The sequence below is a fragment of the Mustela erminea genome, chromosome 16 (assembly GCF_009829155.1).
Source record: "Mustela erminea isolate mMusErm1 chromosome 16, mMusErm1.Pri, whole genome shotgun sequence".
NCBI lineage: Eukaryota > Metazoa > Chordata > Mammalia > Carnivora > Mustelidae > Mustela > Mustela erminea.
The window spans coordinates 61,416,787-61,436,059 of record NC_045629.1 but is presented as its reverse complement, the minus strand read 5'-3'; the positions used below and the strand labels follow the sequence as shown (position 1 = coordinate 61,436,059).

Below are 19,273 nucleotides of genomic sequence, written 5' to 3'. Positions count from 1 at the left end.
AATGGAATTGGCACTTAATATTCTGCTTCTAGGTAAAATTCAACCAAATGCTGTATTTGTAAATTCAGACTCAATAGTGATTGTTATTTGTTCCACTTAGCCTATCTCATTGTCTCATGATCGTACTTTTCTCATTGTATCTTGTCCTTGTATTCTCATAATTTATTTTAGGTCTCTCACCACTCCTCTGAAGAGAGGAGTGGTAAATCTTACACTCTGTATCCCTTTTTAGTTTAAGTTAAAATTTACTTATTCCTCTCTGAAATCTTCTATCTTCTTCAAATGTCATTGAGCTTATTCCTCTGAACTTTCTCTGATACTCTATTGTTCTACTGAATTGGTGCTAAATTACATATTATGCTGTCTTGATTTATTGGCTTATTCTCCATTACATTTTAAGATTTTAATATAAATAACTATATCTTCATTACTATTTCTACCAGGCAGACAAACTAACAAAATAAATCAGGATATTAATGCACGATAGAGAACAAACTAACCAGAGATCGGGTGGATTAGTGTATCAAAAACATTATCCTAACAGGTCTAGTGAATAATGTGGGAAAACCTGCTTTTTATTGATGTCAGTAAAATGGAGAACGCAAATATTAGTTGTGGAAAATGCTGCATTTCAGAACAAGAAATGACTGACAACAGATCAGGAAGTCAGTAAGAAATCCTCAGAAGGAAAAGGGCATCTCCATGATCACACCTCATCCAGTCATTGTATGTAGGAAAACTTTGTACAAGTCACCAATTCTTCACCATAAATTGGAGCTGTTTCATTGATAAGATTAAGAACTTTCACAAAGTCATCAGAAGTCTGGTCTCCTGAAATGCCATCAGGTTGAAATGGTTTCAAGATGGGAAAATCACAACACAGAAGGAAAGCATTTTGTAAGGGATTAAGTTGACTTGGGCAAATGTTATGGTGGTTATCGTGAAGTCTAAAAAAAGGAAAGTTAGTAAGAATCTGTCAGTTGTGCCCATCCCGGCTTTGATGACACTGTGCCCTGATCACGGACACAAGTATCCTTTCCTATAACGGGAGATGACTCATTAGGTTACCATGGCATTATGAAAATATTGTGTAATGTACACTTTATTGGGTATGAAGTGATTAAACAGAAAGTCTCCCAGCTACTGTTGCCTTGGGAGGCTTTAATGATGCTATGCAGTAAGGGTCATGGTTGCTGCCCAAACGGAGAATCTGTTTCCCTTCGTCTCTGAGCAGAAAAGAACTCCTCCCACCAGAGGGCCTTTAGAACCTCTTCCACACTTAGAGAGACCACATCGCTGGAGCAGAAGACACTTTTTTCCTACACACAGGCCAGAAAAGAGATGATAGACACAAAATACTCAATTATAGAACAATGCAACAATATGTAGCATAGGTATTTGAGGGATTAACAAGTAAAGGTTTGGTTTTCAAAATTCCTACATTGAACGTTTATGTAAGCAAAGACCCAGGTCATGGTATTACGGACCTGGAAGTAAGAAGTGAAGGTCTCAGACCAGAGGAGAAAAATGTGGAACACAAAAAAGAAAGGTCGGACTTTACCATCTCAGGGAATGTCCTGTGAGCCACCTTGGTTCATGCTTAACACTAGCTCATTATTATTAATTAGACATTGTTATGTGCCAGACACCTGCTGATCCTGAAAAATCAAGGGAAAGCTAGCAGATGTGATTCCTCTCATGGCATTTATAGATTAACAGGAAAGATATTAAAACAAGAATCATCCAAAAAAAAGTATAACCACTAAATAAGTGCTAGGAAGAAAAGATACAGGGAGGGTAAAGTTTACAGTGTTTAACAAAGTGACTTAATACAGCCTGGGAGTTGGAAGAGCAGGCAGTTTTCCTAAGAAAATGTTGTCTAAGTTGAGACCTAAAATGGGTGGACATAAAGTAGATAAAAGGGGTCACTAGCAGGGAAGAGGTATTAAGGACTAGAGAGAGGTGCACAGACCCATCATGTGCCAGACAGTGCGTTATGTGGATCAGGAAGCAAGCTACAGTGGCTGGAACTAAGAGGCAGTGGTATTATTGAGAGTTAAAATTATGTTTGTCCGTATTATAAATGTAAGGGCCTGGTTGGCCAGAGGGAGTCATTTTGTGTTTATGCAGTAAACTTAGATTGACCCCGCCCCTCCAGGAGGAACTTACTTGCAAAGCCTACATACAAGGGCAGGTCAGGCCAGGTGAAGACATCCAATCAGTGGGGCACGCATGTATCTACTAGGGTAAATTGAAATTCAGTTGGCCACCCGTGTGTTACCTAGCAGTTTTTTCTGTGTGTGGCAGACCTAGCATGACTGTGCAGTTTTCTCTGTGTATTGCAATCTCATTGGCCACCTGTGTATAGCCCGGCTAAACTACCTCTATAAAAGTACATTTATAATATTTATGTGAGGCTGGGAGAGGTCGCCCCCTTGCAACCCCATTGATTCTCGATGCTTGGCACGAAATAAAGCTTTGCTTGACCTTTGCTTTGTATCGGTCTCGCTGCTTTGATTACGGACCCTAACAATAAACAGTAGATTAAATGGTACAGGATGATTAGAAAGGAACCAAACCAAAGAAAGGCTCCTCCTCGTCATTCCACTGCCGGCTATAGGAAGGAGGAACCTGTACTGTGTTTTGCAAGGCATGTAGAGATGGGGTTATGGTATTCTGTCGGTTGAAAGGAAGAGAATGGCGCTGTCAACTTGGGGGGAGGTGCACAGAGTCGTATCAAAGAGAAGTTTGGAGAGTTTTTCCTGATGATGAGGAGAGGGTGAGAGTTTGCCAGTTGTGAGATCTGCCTGCGTCCTGGTGGAGAACCTTCCAAGAGATGACTGAGTTTCTGCTGCAAGAGCTCATGAATGTCAGCCAGTGTGGGTCATTCCCGATCAGCAAGGCACTGGCCTTGGGAATATCAGAGGTGGTGCCACTGCTTGTCATAATTGACCCTATCAGACTAAGCAAGGAGTGTGGTCAAGGTAGCTCGCTTTCTTAATTTTGCACAGCACAAGCTGGAGGAAAAACACTTTAAAATTTGCAGACTGAATTAGTTCAGACTAGTTAGGTGGATGTTGAGCAGAGTTAGGAGAATTAGTGTTTTAAGCCACTAAGTTTGTTATAGGGAAACAAATGAATAGAACATCTGAAATTGCTCCTTTTCTCTTCGTTAGCACCATCATCTGCCACAACTAAAGGCAAGTAGTGACTTTTCAGCTTTCCTCTTCTTCCTTCCTTCTCAACTTTTTATAGTCTCCACTGGACTTAACGAATAATAAGTTATCAGAAGTTGCATTGCTTTTTACTGAAAATTTTGTTGCATTTTTTCAACTAATTTACTTATTGTGGTATATCCTGTTATGCTGTATTATAAATTCATGTTTCTGTACATGTTCCTAATAACATGTTATTTTTTAGAGAATAATAAGTAATATTTAACATTATAATACATTCATGTTTTAGTTATACATGGATGGGCATTTTAGGTACATGCGTTTTACAAAATTGATTAGGGGTTTAGTGTTCATGTGTATTGTATCCTAACTTTCCCATTTAAAATAATGGGCAATAAACTCCTGTTCGGCATTTCTTGCTGAGAATGTCAGAGTTTTCAGAAATGAATTGCTGATGTTAAATGAGACATGGCTATTTTTAGGATTTCTGCTTTCTGTAGTGGAAGAAGCAAAAGAGAGAAGGGGCTTCTCTGTTGGGTAACCACAGAAGAGTGTCTGCAAGTGGGCGGAAGATACTGAGTTTGTTTGGGTTATGTTCGTTGTCTGATGTTTCACACATAGGTAGGGAAGCCAAGAAGGCAATTGCTTAGTTAAAAAAACAAAAGCAAAAACAAAACAAAACACCAGGAAATAATCAGAAACCACTGGAAGTTCTTAACAATGACTCAGTTGTATTTAGGTCAGATAAAATTATGAAAGGCCACATACAGTGGCCCAGGAGGTCCAACTCCAAAAGCACAGATTAACCCAATTATTTTACACAGATACTACCAATGTTCACCCCTTTGAAGCAGGAAATTGAGGACAGATTGCTGCTGGTTATACCAGTGCTTTACAGAATCTTCCGTTTTAACTTATGTAATAAAAAGTTCTCATGGGTAAGAGTTATATTTCATGTGGCCAAAGCAATTGACTCAGGCCCCCAAAGAACTCAAACATCACTATGTATAGGAGAGAAATACAGCCACACATTTCTGTGAAAATTCCATATATGTACAAATGAGATGCAAAGAACATATGTTCAGCCATAAATATGTTCATGTATAGCAGTCTTGTCCTTCTGGAATAATCACATGCAGGGACATTTGAGGAAATGCAAATAAACTACTTAGAAGTGTTCTTGGCACTTTGTAAGTGCTCAATAAATGTTAACTGCAGTAATAATATTATTGTTATTCTTTTCTGTCCGTTTCTACACCCCTTTCTCCTCCTCTGCTTTTTCTTTCTCCTCATATTCATTGCTTCTCTGGAAATGCCCTCATAGTACTACTACTGATTCCTGGTCACCCACTTTCAGAACAGAATCATGATTAATTCTCTTCCTTGGCCATCTGCTTTTCCAATTAATTCCCTTCTAAGATCAATTTTACTCCTGTACCCTTTAGTTCTCTCCTCCATCTCATGCTCTTTGCCACTGTCATGTTGAATATCCCTATAACTTTTCATCTAGAAAGCACCGGTCTCAAACGAAGGATGGATTGCCCACGGGCAGTGCTCTAACCTTAGAGCACTGCAAAACAGGCATGTCATAAAGATGAAGATAATTCAGTCTTGATGAACCTTTTCAGGGTTTTTCTGCCAGAAAACCTAGAAACATATTGAAAGTTTTGTTGCTACCCATTTCATTCTTCATAGTTAAGCATTGATTTTATTATGATCCATATTCAAGTGCAGTAATACCAAAATATTTTCCAAGTTTAGGGCTTCTAAGATCTTATAATCTGACCTACCTCCTTCATTCTAGCTGCCTCTTTATCATATACACTGCTTTCAGGATAGTGAGTACTTCTATGATGAAATTGCACTGCTCAGAAATTAACAGTGATTTATGGTGATTAAAAATATCCAAATTCCATCGAGATGTGGGTTAGGGAGAATTCTGTAATATTCTGGGGGTGTGAGTATAAAGAATGGGCTTTCATAGGGAAACCTATATCAAGGATAAGTAAGAGAAGATCATAGCCCACGGATGTCTCATCATCCTCCAGAGATTCTTTGAGGGCAGGGTATTTTGGATACTACCTAGGTTTGTGTTATAGGTGTGGGTAACCTTCCATCTCTGAGCTTCCTCTTGGTAGTGCATGTGGGAGAACACCTTTGATGCATGTAAGAGACCAGGCCTAAGGAAAGCTGAGCTCAGGTGCATGGGGATGGGGGGAGTGCGTGGTCTCTGTCTGCCCATTCAAAGGCAATCTGAGCCCAAGTATTTATTATAATCCTGCTTGTCTCACTCCATAACTTATTAACTACTACCAAGTTTTGACTTAAAGCTACCTTTCTGATCCCGACACCCCGCTTTGCATCCTGTACTGTCTTTTCTCTCTTTTTCCCTTCCCTTCCTTTTGCTTCGCTTTGCTTCGCTTTGCTTCCCCTTCTCTTCCCTTGTTTTCCCTTCCCTCCTCCTCTCTCCTCTCCTCTATTTCCTGCGCTGTTTTTCCTTGAAAGATTTACTCCTGTTGGGATATCTACCACTTTGTGTACATCAGCCCTCCATCTCTACACTTACGCTTGTTTCCAACATCAATTTCATGTTTATTCTACATAACGTTCGGAAATCATGTTAAATACTGCTCCCCTTCATGGGGTCTTCCTTTCCACTCACTGGATGATAGTCTGGATGTTTTTCTTTTTTTTTTTTTTTTTTAAAGATTTTATTTATTTGACAGAGAGAGATCACAAGTAGGCAGAGAGGCAGGCAGAGAGAGAGAGAGGAGGAGGAAGCAGGCTCCCTGCTAAGCAGGAGCCCGATGTGGGACTCGATCCCAGGACCCTGAGATCATGACCTGAGCCGAAGGCAGCGGCTTAACCCACTGAGCCACCCAGGCGCCCCTGGATGTTTTTCTGATGGGGAAGTAAAATATTTAGAAACCTAAGCATACTGTTTAAAAATTAAAATAGTTTAAAAAATAAAGAAAAATAAAAATTAAAATAGTTTTTGAGTAACTCCATATTTTTATTCTTCTCATCAAAGCTAATTAATATACCCACCACCTGGTATATGTATTATAGAGGGCACGGATTGCATGGAGCACTGGGTGTGGTGAAAAAATAATGAATGCTGTTATGCCGAAAATAAATAAACAATAAATTAAAAAAAATCTTTTAAAAAAGAGAAAAAAATTTTTAAAAAGCTAATTAATATAAAATGCCTTTGTTTAAAAATTACAATTAATTAATGAAAAATGTAAGGGGCCCAGACTGACTTAGAGATGTCAGGATACTTTGTAGGAACTTAAGTTTTATGAACCATATGAATAGGCCAAACCAAGAGATCAGTTTCAAGCTTCTGTTAAAAGTGACTACAGACTTCTAAGCAACAATTTCTATAAAGCTTTGTCAGTCAAGCAATGAAATGTGAACTTCTTTAAAGAAGTTTATAAAACTGCATTATTTACAAGTTTGGGAGTATATCATATGTTAAATGGAAATGATTTTTGATATAAAATATAAAACTCAGGCAGGACCTGAAAAGACTGAAGAAATAAGACCATACTCAGAATAGACATATATTAAACTTTGAGAAAGTATTAAGAGGAGTTAAGGTAAAAACTCATGTGATATCCAATTGCACCTAAGCAGTGGGCACAGAGTGTATTTCAGAATGGTGTAAAATTGTTTCTTGCTTAGGAATATGCCCTAAAGTAGAAGTAGAGGTTCTAAAATAATAATTTATATTTTAGAGAGAACTAGTAAAAAGATGTGTAGTGCAAAAGAAGTATAATTTGTGCTTTGTTTTCTTGAACCATTACTACTAGAAAATGTTTCCTAAGTACTTATAATGTATGAAAAAATATCCACAACACAGTGACAGACGTGGCTTCCATCCAGTGGTTCTGCTATCTAAGTAAGTCTGGTAATAAAGCAGACATAAAAACACTGGAAGCTGGATGACTTATATGGTGGTGATGCAGTTTGCCTGTGCTTTTATTTTTCTGGTTTCTTCTTTGAGACATCTCCCATTGCCCTATGATTTTAAAAAAGTGCCATGTGTGGGGTCACAGAATGATCTTTTGGTCCTGTTTTCTCCTTCATAAAGAGTCTAGTATGAGGCTAATGTTAAATTGGTATGTTGCAAATTAATGCATTCAAAGGCCCTAGTTCATAAGACACATTTTTGCTTATTCCATCTTTATTTGTACATGGCTAAAGTAAATCAGGCTTGCTAGAGGTCTGTGATGTGATATTAGCAATTTAATAGAGATGCTGATTTTGATGATGGCCATCAGAATATCTTTTTAAAATTTTTTAAAGATGCTTTTATGGTCATTACCTTTAAAATTTCCACTTTGTAAATAAATGGTAGGTTTTTCCCTGCAAAATAACAAGATAATAGGAGAATGAAAATTGCTGACAAGTAGGTAGCCTTTAGGAAATTCTGTTTAAGTGCTATTTCCTGGAGTAACAGAGTCTCTGAGGAATATGTGTCTCTAAGACTGGAGGACCTCAGGTATATTAATTGAATGCTTAATATGAAGAGGTCCTTAATGTACCAGTGAATTGCATCTGTAGCTATAAAATTTTGGAAGGACAGTGGCTTCTTTCAGTTGTGTTGTTTCTTGTTACCAACAAGGATAGACTACAAAAGTAATAAAGAACTACAAAATGGACAGCTCAGGTCCCAAGGACTGTTTAATGACCATCCCTTTAATTATTTATTCATAAATCACATAACTGTTAACTAACTCTGTGCCTAGAGATGATTTGATACTGTCAAAAACACCTGTCATGCTAAGAAAATGATAATCATCTCTTACAATTAAGAATTACAAAATTCTCAGTCTTTATTGTCTTTTAATTGTGCTTATGTTGTAAAAAACTTTTTGTGAATTCCAATCACAGAAAAAAACTAAGAATGCGAGTACGTTGATATTTTTGATACTCTGCTAGATACTGATGCTCCAGCGGATAGGAGTGATATCTACGCATTAGCTAGGGTAATAGTTGATTTTATTAGAGAGTATTGTTAGGTGTATGTATAAATGCATTGTGATAATTGGTAGAGTGAAATGCTGGTGTCAGCACATAAATAATTCATTCAGAAGAAGGTATTTGCTATTGTGTCAGTTAGTTACTTGAGAAAAGCCATTGTAAGCATTTGTTGAGGAAACTGAGAATACTAGGTTTTGAGATTTAAAAAAAAATATATATCATCTCCAAGATGACCAGTATTTGTGTATCAAAGGATGGAAAAACAGGTGTTGGGGAGAGATGTGGTTGGAAAGGTAGGCTGTATTCAGATCTTGAAGAGTCAAAGGTCATTCTAAAGAGTATGGAATTTGGGGCGCCTGGGTGGCTCAGTGGGTTAAAGCCTCTGCTTTCAGCTCAGGTCATGGTCCCAGGGTCCTGGGGTCGAGCTCCACGTCGGGCTCTCTGCTCAGCAGGGAGACTGCTTTCCTTCCTCTCTCTCTGCCTGCCTCTGCCTACTTGTGATCTCTGTCAAATAAATTAAAAAAAAAAAATTAAAGAGTATGGAATTTTATGTAGAAGGGTAACAAAATTAACTATGCATTTCACAAGAATCGATCTGTTTATTACCACTGTGGATACCACTGTTACCAGAAAATTTATTTAAAGAAATGATGATCCAGTGCTCACTTTGGTAGCTCCTATACTAAAATTGGAATACTACAGAGATTAGCATGGCCCCTGCACAAGGATGACATGCAAATTCATGAAGAAATAACAACTCAAACTTCCCAAATTTGGGAAAGGATGTGAACATTCAGATTCTTGAGGGAGAAAGGATATCAAATAGGATAAATCTAAATAAGTCTATATGAAGACAAATTTCAGGGTAGTTGACACAAATCAAAAACAGAGTGAATTTTGAAAATTGTAAAATTTGTCACATGCAAGGGATCCCTCATAAGATTATCTGAAGATTTATTAGCAGAAAACTTGCAGGCCAGAGGGGAGTTGGAAGGTAAGTTTAAAGTATGGAGGAAAAAAAAACCTACCAAACAAAAATACTGTACATAGCTGAACAGTTCAAAAACGTAGGAGAGATAGACTTTCCCTAACAGAAACTAAAGGAGTTCATCACTTATAATCTGCTTTATAAGAAATACCAAAGGGATTTTTTCAAATTGAAATGAAAGTATGCTAAACAACACAAAAGTACATGATCCCTGGTAATGATATATATATATGAACAAATATGGAATACTATAATATTATAATGGTGATATATAAATCACTATTAATTTTAATACAAAGATAAAAGCACATTAAGAATAAGTACAACTATAAAATTTATTAATAAATTCACAATATAAAAAGATATAAACTGTGATACAAAAATACAGGTTCAAAGGGATACATGCTCCCCAATGTTTATAGCAACATTACCAACAATAGCCAAACTATGGAAAGAGTCCAAGTGTCCATTGACTGATGAGTGAATAAAGAAGATATGGTACATATATATAATGGACTGTTACTCAGCCATCAAAAGAATGTAATCTTGCCATTTTCAATGATGTGGATGGAGGTAGAGTGTATTATGTCAAGTGAAATAAGTTAGAGAAAGATGAATACCATACGATTTCATTCCTGCAGAATTTAGGAAACAAAACAGATGAACATAGGGGAGAAAAGAGAGGGAAGCAAACCATAAGAAACTGCAAACGATAGAGAACAAACTGAGGGTTGATGGAGATGGGTGGGAAACAGGTGCAATGGGTAATAGACATTAAGGAGGGCACTTGTTAGGATGAGCACTAGGTATTATTTGTAAGTGATATATCACTAAACTCTACCCTGAAACCAATATTACACTATATGTTAACTAATTAAAATTTAAATAAAAGTTTGGAAGGGAAAAAAAGTTATAAATTGTGACTTCAATAACAAAAAGTGTGCTGGGCAGGAGAAGTAAAAAGAATGGAGTTTTTATATGCTATTGAACTTATGTTGTATTAGCTTAAAATGGGCTGTTATAAGATGTTTTATGTAAGCCTCATGATTACTACAAAAAAAATACAGAATATACACAAAAGAAAAGATAAAAACATAAGACTACAATAAATCAACAAAACACAAAAAGATAGCAAGAAAAGAAAAGATGGACAAAAGAACCACAAAGCAGAATATAATGCAATAGTAAGTTTTTGCCTAAGAATAATTACCTTAAAAATAATGGATTAAATTTCCTGCTCAAAAAACATAGCATGGCTGATGGATAATAAAACAAGACCCAGTTACATGTTACCTTTGAGGGACTTTTCTTTTCTAAGATTTTATTTATTTATTTGACAGAGAGTTAGAGAGCACAAGGAGGCAGAGAGGCAGGCAGAGAGAGAGGGAGAAGCAGACTTCCTGCTGAGCAGGGAGCCAGATGTGGGACTTGATCCCAGGACCCTGGGATCATGACCAGAGACAAACGCAGATGCTTAACGAACTGAGCAACCTATGTGGCCCTAGGGGGAATTTCTTTAGAATTAAAGACACACATAGTAAATGGGGTGGAAAAAAGATATTCAATGCAAATGGTAATCAGAAGAGAGCAGGGGTGGTTTTACTTGAATCAAACACAATACATTTAAAATACATTTTAAGTCAGAAACTCTCACAAGGCACCAGAAAGGACATTACATAATGATAAAAGGATATTCATCAGGAATATATAACAATTATAAATATATATGCACCCAACATCAGAACACCAAAATATATAAAGCAAAAATTAATAGAACTGAAGGGGGAAATTTATAGCAATACAATAGTAGTAGGAGACTTCAATACCAAATTTTCAATAATTGATACCATATCCAGACAGAAAATCAATAAAGACACAGCTAACTTGAACAACACTGTAGATCAAACAAACCTAGCAGACATATTCAGAACTTTCTCTCCAACAGCAGTTGAATATACATTTTTCTCAAGCATACATGGAACATTGTCCAGGATAGATCCCATGTAAGGTCATAAAACAAATCTTAGCAAACTTAAGAAGACTGAAATTATATGAAGTATCTTTCTCCAATCATAATGGTATGAAACTAGGAATCAGTAAGAGAACAGAAATTGGAAAATTTGCAAATATGTGGATGTTAAGCAACATACTGTTGAAAAACCAAGGGTCAAAGAAGAAATCAGAGGAGAAATAAAAAAAACATTGCTTGAGGCAAATGAAAATTAAATAAAACACAACATACCAAAACTAATGGGATGTAACAAAAAAAAAGGGTGGGGAATTTTGAGGCAATACACACCCACATTAAAAAGGATGTTCTAAGGGTGCCTGCCTGGCTCGGTTGGCTAAATATTTCACTCTTGGTTTTGGCTCAGGTGATGATATGATCATGGAATCAAGCCCTGCATTGGGCTCCGTGCTCAGTGCAGACTGTACTTCAGATTCTTTTTCCCTCCCTGCCTTCCCTCTTTCTCTATCTAAAAGAAATAAATAAAATCTTAAAAAAAAAAAGCCAAAAAAAACGCCTACTAAATTTATACCTTAATGAACTAGAAAAATAACAAGCTAAGTCTACAATTAGAAGGAGAAAGGAAATACTAAATGCTAGACAGAAATAAATGAGATAGGGGCTACAAAAACAATAGAAAAGATCAATGAAACCAGGAATTGGTTTTTGGAAAAGAGAAACAAAATTGACAAAACTTTAGCTTGTATAACAAAATAAAAAGAAAACAGATTCAAATTAATGAATTAATCAAATATGAAAGAGGAGATAGTACACCTAATATCACAGAAATAAAAAGGATCATAAGAGGCTACTATGGACAGTTATTTACCAACAGACTGGATAACAGAGGAAATGGATAAATTGCTAGATATGTACAACCTACCAAGACTGAATCATGAAGAAAAACAAGGTCTGAATCAAGATCAGTAACGAATAAGGAGATTTAATCAGTAATAAAAACCTTCCAACACAGAAAAGTCCAGGACCAGATGGCTTCGCTAGTGAATTCTACCAAACATTTAAGGAAGAATTATTGCCAATTCTTTTCAAACTCTTCCAAAAAACTGAAAAGGAGAAAATACTTCCAAACTAAATTTTATGAGGCCAGAATTACCCTGATAGCAAAGCCAGACAAAACCACCACAAGAAACAAGAAATTTATAGGCCAGTGCCCTTGATTAGCAGAGATGCAAAAATCCTCAACAAAACACTAGCAAACTAATCCCCGACATTAAGTCAGTACATTAAAAAGATCATATGTCATGATCAAGTAAGATTTATTCTTGAGACACGAATGTGTTTCAACATATACACATCAGTAAGTGTGACACAGTAACAGACTTAAGGATAAAAATCACAGGGTTATCTCAATAGTTACAGAGAAAAAAATTTAACAAAAACTTTTTCATGAAAACAACTAGGCATAGAAGCAATGGACCTCAACATAATAAACACCTTATATGGAAAATCCACAGCTAATATCATACTCACTTGTGATAAATTGAAAGCTTTTTCTCTGATATCAGGAAAAAAGAAAACCCACTCTCACCACTTGTATTCAGCATAGTACTAGAAATTCTAGCCAGAGCAATCAGGCAAGAAAAAGAAATCAATTAATTTAAATCAGAAAGGATAAAGTAAAATCATCTGTGTTGCAGATGAGATAATTCTGTATGTAAAAATCTCTAAGGATCCCACAAGAAGAAAAAAAAAACCTGTGAAAGCTAATAAACTCAGTAAAGTTATAGAATATAGAACCAACATAAAAATAATTTCGTTTCTATGTAATAATAAAGAAATATTTGAAAGATAAATTAAGAAAGCAATCCCACTTATAATAACATCAAAAAGAATAATATACTTAGCAATTTATTTGAACAAGGAGTAAAAGACTTATACACTGAAAATTGTAAGACATTGGTGAAACTAATTGAAGGAGACATAAACAAATGGGAAAAATCCCATATATACTTATTAGAAAGCTTAATAGTGTTAAAATAGTCACACAACCCAGAGCAACCTACACATTTGATGTAATAAACATCAAAATCCTAGTGACATTTTTTACAGAAATAGAAAAAAATCCTAAAATTCATATGGAATCATAAAAAGTACCCTACATAGTCAAAGCAGTATTGAGAAAGAACAACCTTGGAGGCCTCACACTTTCTGATTTCAAGATACACTACAAAGCTACAGTAATTAAAACAGTATGGTACCAGCATGGATACAGACAGATTGCTCAATGGCACAGAATAGAGAAGCCAGAAGTAAACCCATGCATGTACAGTCAATTGATCTTTGATAGGTGTACCGAGAATTCACAGTAGAGAAAGGATTTTCTCTTTAACAAATGGTGATGGGAAACTAGATATCTGCATGCAAAAGAATGTAATCAGAACATTATCTAACACCATATTAAAAAATCTGCTCAAAAAGTATTAAAGGCTTAAACATAATACCTGAAACTTTAAAAATCATAGGAGAAAACATAGGGCAAAGTCTCTCGACTTAGGTCTTGGCAGTGATTTTTGGATATGATACCAAAAGCACAGGTGACAAAAGCAAAAATAGACAAGTGGGACCACATGAAACTAAAATCTTCTGCATGGCAAAGAAAACAACAAACCAACAAAGATTGAAAAGTCAGCCTACAGAATGACAGAAAAAGAATAAAGAAAACAGTCTTTAAAAAGCAATTGTTTTTTAAAACAATTTAAAAATAAAATTTAAAACAATTTACAAAATTGTTTTATAAACTTTTAAAACAATTTAAAAATAAAATTTAAAACAATTTATAAAATTGTTTTATATTATAAAAAAATTTATAAAATAAAAAAATTTAAAAACAATATAAAAATAAAAAAATTGTTTTTTAAACAATCTTTAAAAAAATTAAAAATAAAACTGTCATATGATTTGACAACCCTATTTCTGGGCATATACCCAAAATCTTAAAATTAGGATCTTGAACATATATCTGCACTCCTATCTTCATTGCAGCTAAGTTTATTATTCATACTAGCTAAGAAATTGAAACAATCCAAGTGAACATCAAAAGGTGAATAAATAAAGAAAATGTGATACATACATTATTCAGCCTTAAAAAAGAAAGTGATTTCAAACAACATGCTAAATGAAATAAGCCAGTCACAGAAGATCAAATACTGTGAGATTCTACTAATATAAGATACCAAAAATAGCCAAATTCATAGAAATGGATAATACAGTGATGGTTGCTAGGGCCTGGGGGTGGGGGAGATGAGGGTATATTGTTCAATGCATAGAAGTTTCATTTATGCTCAATAAATAAGTTCTAGAAATCTGCTGAACAACACAGTACCAAATTTTTTCTTTTCTTTTATTTATTTATTTGACAGAGAGATCACAAGTAGGCAGAGAGGCAGACAAAGAGAGAAGGGGAAGCAGGCTCCCCGTTGAGCAGAGAGCCCGATGTGGGGCTCAATCCCAGGACCCTGAGATCATGACCTGAGCTGAAGGCTGCGGCCCAACCTACTGAGCCACCCAGGTGCCCCCACAGTGCCTATAGTTAACAGTATGGTGTTGTGCACTTCAAATTTGTTCATGTTAAGTGCTCTTTCAACAACAACAGCAACACAACAAGCAAAAACGAAGGGGCAAAAGGGAAGTTTCAGAGGTGTTGGATATATCTATTACCTTAATTGTGGTGAAGTGTGGTAGATGTTTGCAGAAGTTCAAACTCATTGAATTGTATACATTAAATATATGAAGTTCTTTAATATTAATAATGCCTTCATAAAGCTGTTAAAAAAAAAAAAAAGAGAGAGAGAGAGAGGGGGGAAATGGCTCTGATTTGACTCAGGAGCCATAGTTGTGGACCTCTACCATAAACCATCAAATACCTTTACCAGTTTCTTTCTTTTTTTTTTTTTTTAAGATTTTATTTACTTATTTGACAAATACAGATCACAAGTAGGCAGAAAGGCAGGCAGAGAGAGAGAGGGAAGCTGGCTCCCTGCTGAGCAGAGAGCCCGACGCGGGGCTCCATCCCAGGACTCCGATCCCAGGACCCCGGGATCATGACCTGAGCCGAAGGCAGAGACTTTAACCCACTGAGCCACCCAGGCATCCCCCTTTACCAGTTTCTTGACAGTTTTTTATATTTGTTGTCAAATTCCCATATCTAGAATAAGGTTTGTTATGTAAGATGCTTAATAAATGCTTGTGGAATAACCTAAGAAACAAAAACACACCAATGTCTGAAAAAAAGAAATCCAGTAATGGTTGATTTATAAGAATACCTGCATTCAGAGGCACCTGGGTGGCTCAGTGGGTTAAAGCTTCTGCCTTAGGCTCAGGTCATGATCCCAGAGTCCTGGAATTGAGTCCCGCATTGAGCTCTCTGCTCCGCAGACAGCCTGCATCCCCTCTCTCTGCCTGACTCTCTGCCTACTCGTGACCTCTGTCTGTCAAATAAATAAATAAATAGAATCTTAAAAAAAAAAAAAAAAAAAAAGAGATTGCAAGGTTTTATTTGCAATAGATCTTAGTTCTAAATATCACTTTTTATAATATAAGTACAAGTCAGAAGACAATAACAGTGGAGGTTTTCATATTTTTTTCTTTTCTCTTTAAGATTTATTTTTCATTTTATTTTATTTTATTTATTTTCAGTGTTCCAGCATTCATTGTTTATGTACCACACCCAGTGCTCCATGCAATATGTGCCCTCCTTAATACCCACCACCAGGCTCACCCAACCCCCCACCCCTTCCCCTCCAAAACACTTAGTTTTTTTTCTCAGAGTCCACAGTTTATCATGGTTCATCTCCCCCTCCAATTTCTCCCAACTCATTTCTCTGCTCCATCACCTAATGTCCTCTGTGTTATTCCTTATGCTCCATAAGTAAGTGAAACCGTATGATAACTGACTCTCTCTGCTTAACTTATTTCACTCAGCATAATCTCTTCCAGTCCCTTCCATGTTAATAAGAAAGTTGGGTATTCATCCTTTCTGATGGAGGCATAATACTCCATTGTGTATATGGATCATATCTTCTTTATCCATTCTTCCGTTGAAGGGCATCTTGGTTCTCTCCACTGTTTGGCAACTGTTGCCATTGCTGCTATGAACATTGGGGTACAGATGGCCCTTCTTTTCACTACATCAATATCTTTGGGGGTAAATACCCAGTAGTGCAATTAGAGAATCTTAGGGTAGCTCCATTTTTAATTTCTTAAGGAATGTCCACATTGTTTTTCAAAGTGGCTGCACCAACTTGCATAGTGTAAGAGGGATCCCCTTTCTCCACATCCTCTCCAATATTTATTGTTTGCTGTCTTTTTTATTTTGGCCATTCTAACTGATATAAGGTGGTATCTCAGTGTGGTTTTGATTTGAATCTCCCTGATGGCTAGTGATGATGAACATTTTTTTTTCATGTGTCTGTTAGCCATTTGTATGTCTTTGGAGAAGTGTCTGTTCATGTCTTCTGCCCATTTTTTGATGTGATTATCTGTTTTGTGTGTGTTGAGTTTGAGGTGTTCTTTATAGATCTTGGGTATCAGCTCTTTGTAGTGTCATTTGCAAATATTTTTTCCCATTCCGTGGGTTGCCTCTTTGTTTTGTTGACTGTTTCCTTTACTGTGCATAAGGTTTTGATCCTGATGAAGTCCCATCAGGACATTTTATAATGTTTATAAAGGCAGATTAAAACTGGTTTATATATAGGGGTAGTATTGATTAGGTTACGAGGATTACCTTGAAGCTTATATCTATATTTATATAAAAAAATAGAAAAGAAAAAAGAAAAACACAAGCATATGTATGAAAAAAGTTCAAGTTAAAAGGTTATTATGGAATTTGTTGTATTGAACTTCTCATTTTATGGTAAATAGGTTAAAAAATTAAAAAGTGAAAATAGTGAGGCCAAATTAATAGTAAAAGTTGTATCTATGAAAAATAGGGCAATACTGGAGCTTAATATCTTCTTTTCCACTGATATTGGGGTTTTACAGTTTTATGGGGACCCTGTGGTGGTTGTCCTCTCATTTTCTCGGCTAGCTTTCTCGGGGAGGGGCCTGCCGCGTTCTATTACAGTCAGTCTTGCTTGGGTTGAGTCCTCCTGCTCCCTATCAAGGGGCTGGGCTCTGTTGAAGCTGGTTTTTCAGGCTTTTGTTCTCTGGAGTTTTTTGTTCTTTGTTGGCTTTTTGTGGCTTTTCAGAGGTTTAGAGGAAAGCAAACTGTGCCCGGACCTCTCAGAGAGAAGCCTCAGTCTGCTTCCCTCTGGGTGGTCCAGAACATTCAGACTCCCCCTCTGCAAACTCCATTGAGCCATGCAACCTCCCACAGGCAGTGCACACCCTCAGTCACCATCTCAGGGGCCACGCAAAGTGCCCCCACTTGTCTCTGCACCCACGTGCCAAAACCGTGAGCCGTATTGGTCCAGGGAGCCTGCTTCCAGTGGCTGCCTTTGCCGGGACTGTAATAAACCAGAAATAGTGCACTGAGATTTTCAAGCCTGGGGCTGAGAGTGTTCAGACTCTCTAACCTGGTCTTAGCGCCTACCAGCTAGCGCCCACACAGAGCCATCTCAGGTGTGGGCAGGGAGCACGGTTCAGTCCCAGTGGTGCATGCAGAATGCAAAAGTCTGTGGTTCTAGAGAGCACCGGCTGGTGTACACATCAGTCTGCCTCACGCACAGAGGGCGCCTAGCCCAGTGCTGGTACAAGTAGTAGAAAGCAGGCAGCTCAAGGGACCATGGCCTGGAGGCTTTGCCACTCTCTCTCTGGCATGGGTGACAGTGGCCATCCTGGGTCTGTGGGCTTAGGCTGATTCCACCAGTTGCCCCTTAAGATCTTTTGCTCTTTTTGAGTGCTTTTAACCAGACACCAAGTTAATGCTGGTCCCCAATCAAAGGGCACTCTCTTATTGAGTAGTACTTTCCAGTGGGTCACTTCTGGTCCCTCTTCTGTTTATCCTCCAATATCAATCCCGTTCCCACATCACTTTACCTCTCAACTGCCATCTTCTGTCCCATAGAGATCCAGAGGTGTATAACCCTACATCTCAGGCTGATTTCATGGGTGTTCAGAGTGTTCTGGTAGATAATTAGCTCACTTTAGGGGACTAGTTGAAACAGGGTGTCCTACTTCTCCACCATCTTGCCCTAGCCCCCGAGTTTTTATAATTCTTAATTGTAGCATGTCATCATCATTGTGTTGACAGATGCTTTAAAAAGTTTGTATAAATTGCCTCAGCCTATCAGGGAGCCAAGTATGGATTGTCTACCTCCTGTGTTAAGCAAGTTTTCTTATCAAATTTTGCCAGTTTGAGGATGTCCCATAAATTATTTCTCTCAACCAATCTTTTTCTTACAAAGAAATAGTGGTAAGAAAGTTTGATCACAAAGATGGTTTTCTACTGTTTCATTTTTTTCTGCTCAGCCAACGAAAATTAAACTATTTTAAAACTTGAGACCTAAATATATATGTACATTAAAATGTAGGAAATTGTGTTAATGAATTACATTATTTTACTAACTGGCTATTTCAGGAAATACAGACACACATGCATATACTCATAAATCAACCAAAACGCAGTACTTCTACCCTTTATTTCTCCTCCCTAAAGGGAGGGGAAGAAAGAGCCTTCTATCACAGCAAAGCACATTTAAGAAAAAGAGACATGAGGTAAAAATTTTTACTTGCTTGAAAGATATAAGTATATTTCTTTACTACTATGAGTGAATTATAACTGAATTCATATTTATAACCATCTGAGATTTTTGCCTTCTTAGTTCTAGGTCACATGTACTGGAAAAAATGAGTCTTAGATATCGTATTGTTTACTGTGGAATAGTTTAATGGTATTACTGTGTAATATGTGGTGCTACACACTGTTACAGTGAATGCATTATTAAAACCCTATCAAATAAAGGTCGTATCTTGGAATCCTGGCTTTACCAGCTGGCCCATAAATGTGGTTTAGAAATGGACTAATTAAATTACGCCATTCAAATAATAATACTGATTAAATAGATATTTATACTGTACTTCTCCAAGAGAGTCTGCCATGGTCAGTTTCCAGGGAAAAGAAAGATCTAATCAAGTATGTATATTTTTCAAAGT

The 19,273-nt window shown here is 36.8% G+C and overlaps 1 long non-coding RNA gene and 1 other non-coding gene across 2 annotated transcripts in view; both read left to right on the top strand.

Moving 5' to 3' along the window:
- LOC116575153 overlaps positions 1–19,273 on the top strand; it is a 221,973-nt gene that overhangs the window by 166,784 nt on the left and 35,916 nt on the right. The gene's annotated exons all lie outside the window — the stretch shown is intronic.
- LOC116575581 lies at positions 8,824–8,927 on the top strand. Its single transcript, XR_004279845.1, has one exon. It is a non-coding gene; the product is annotated as a U6 spliceosomal RNA (small nuclear RNA).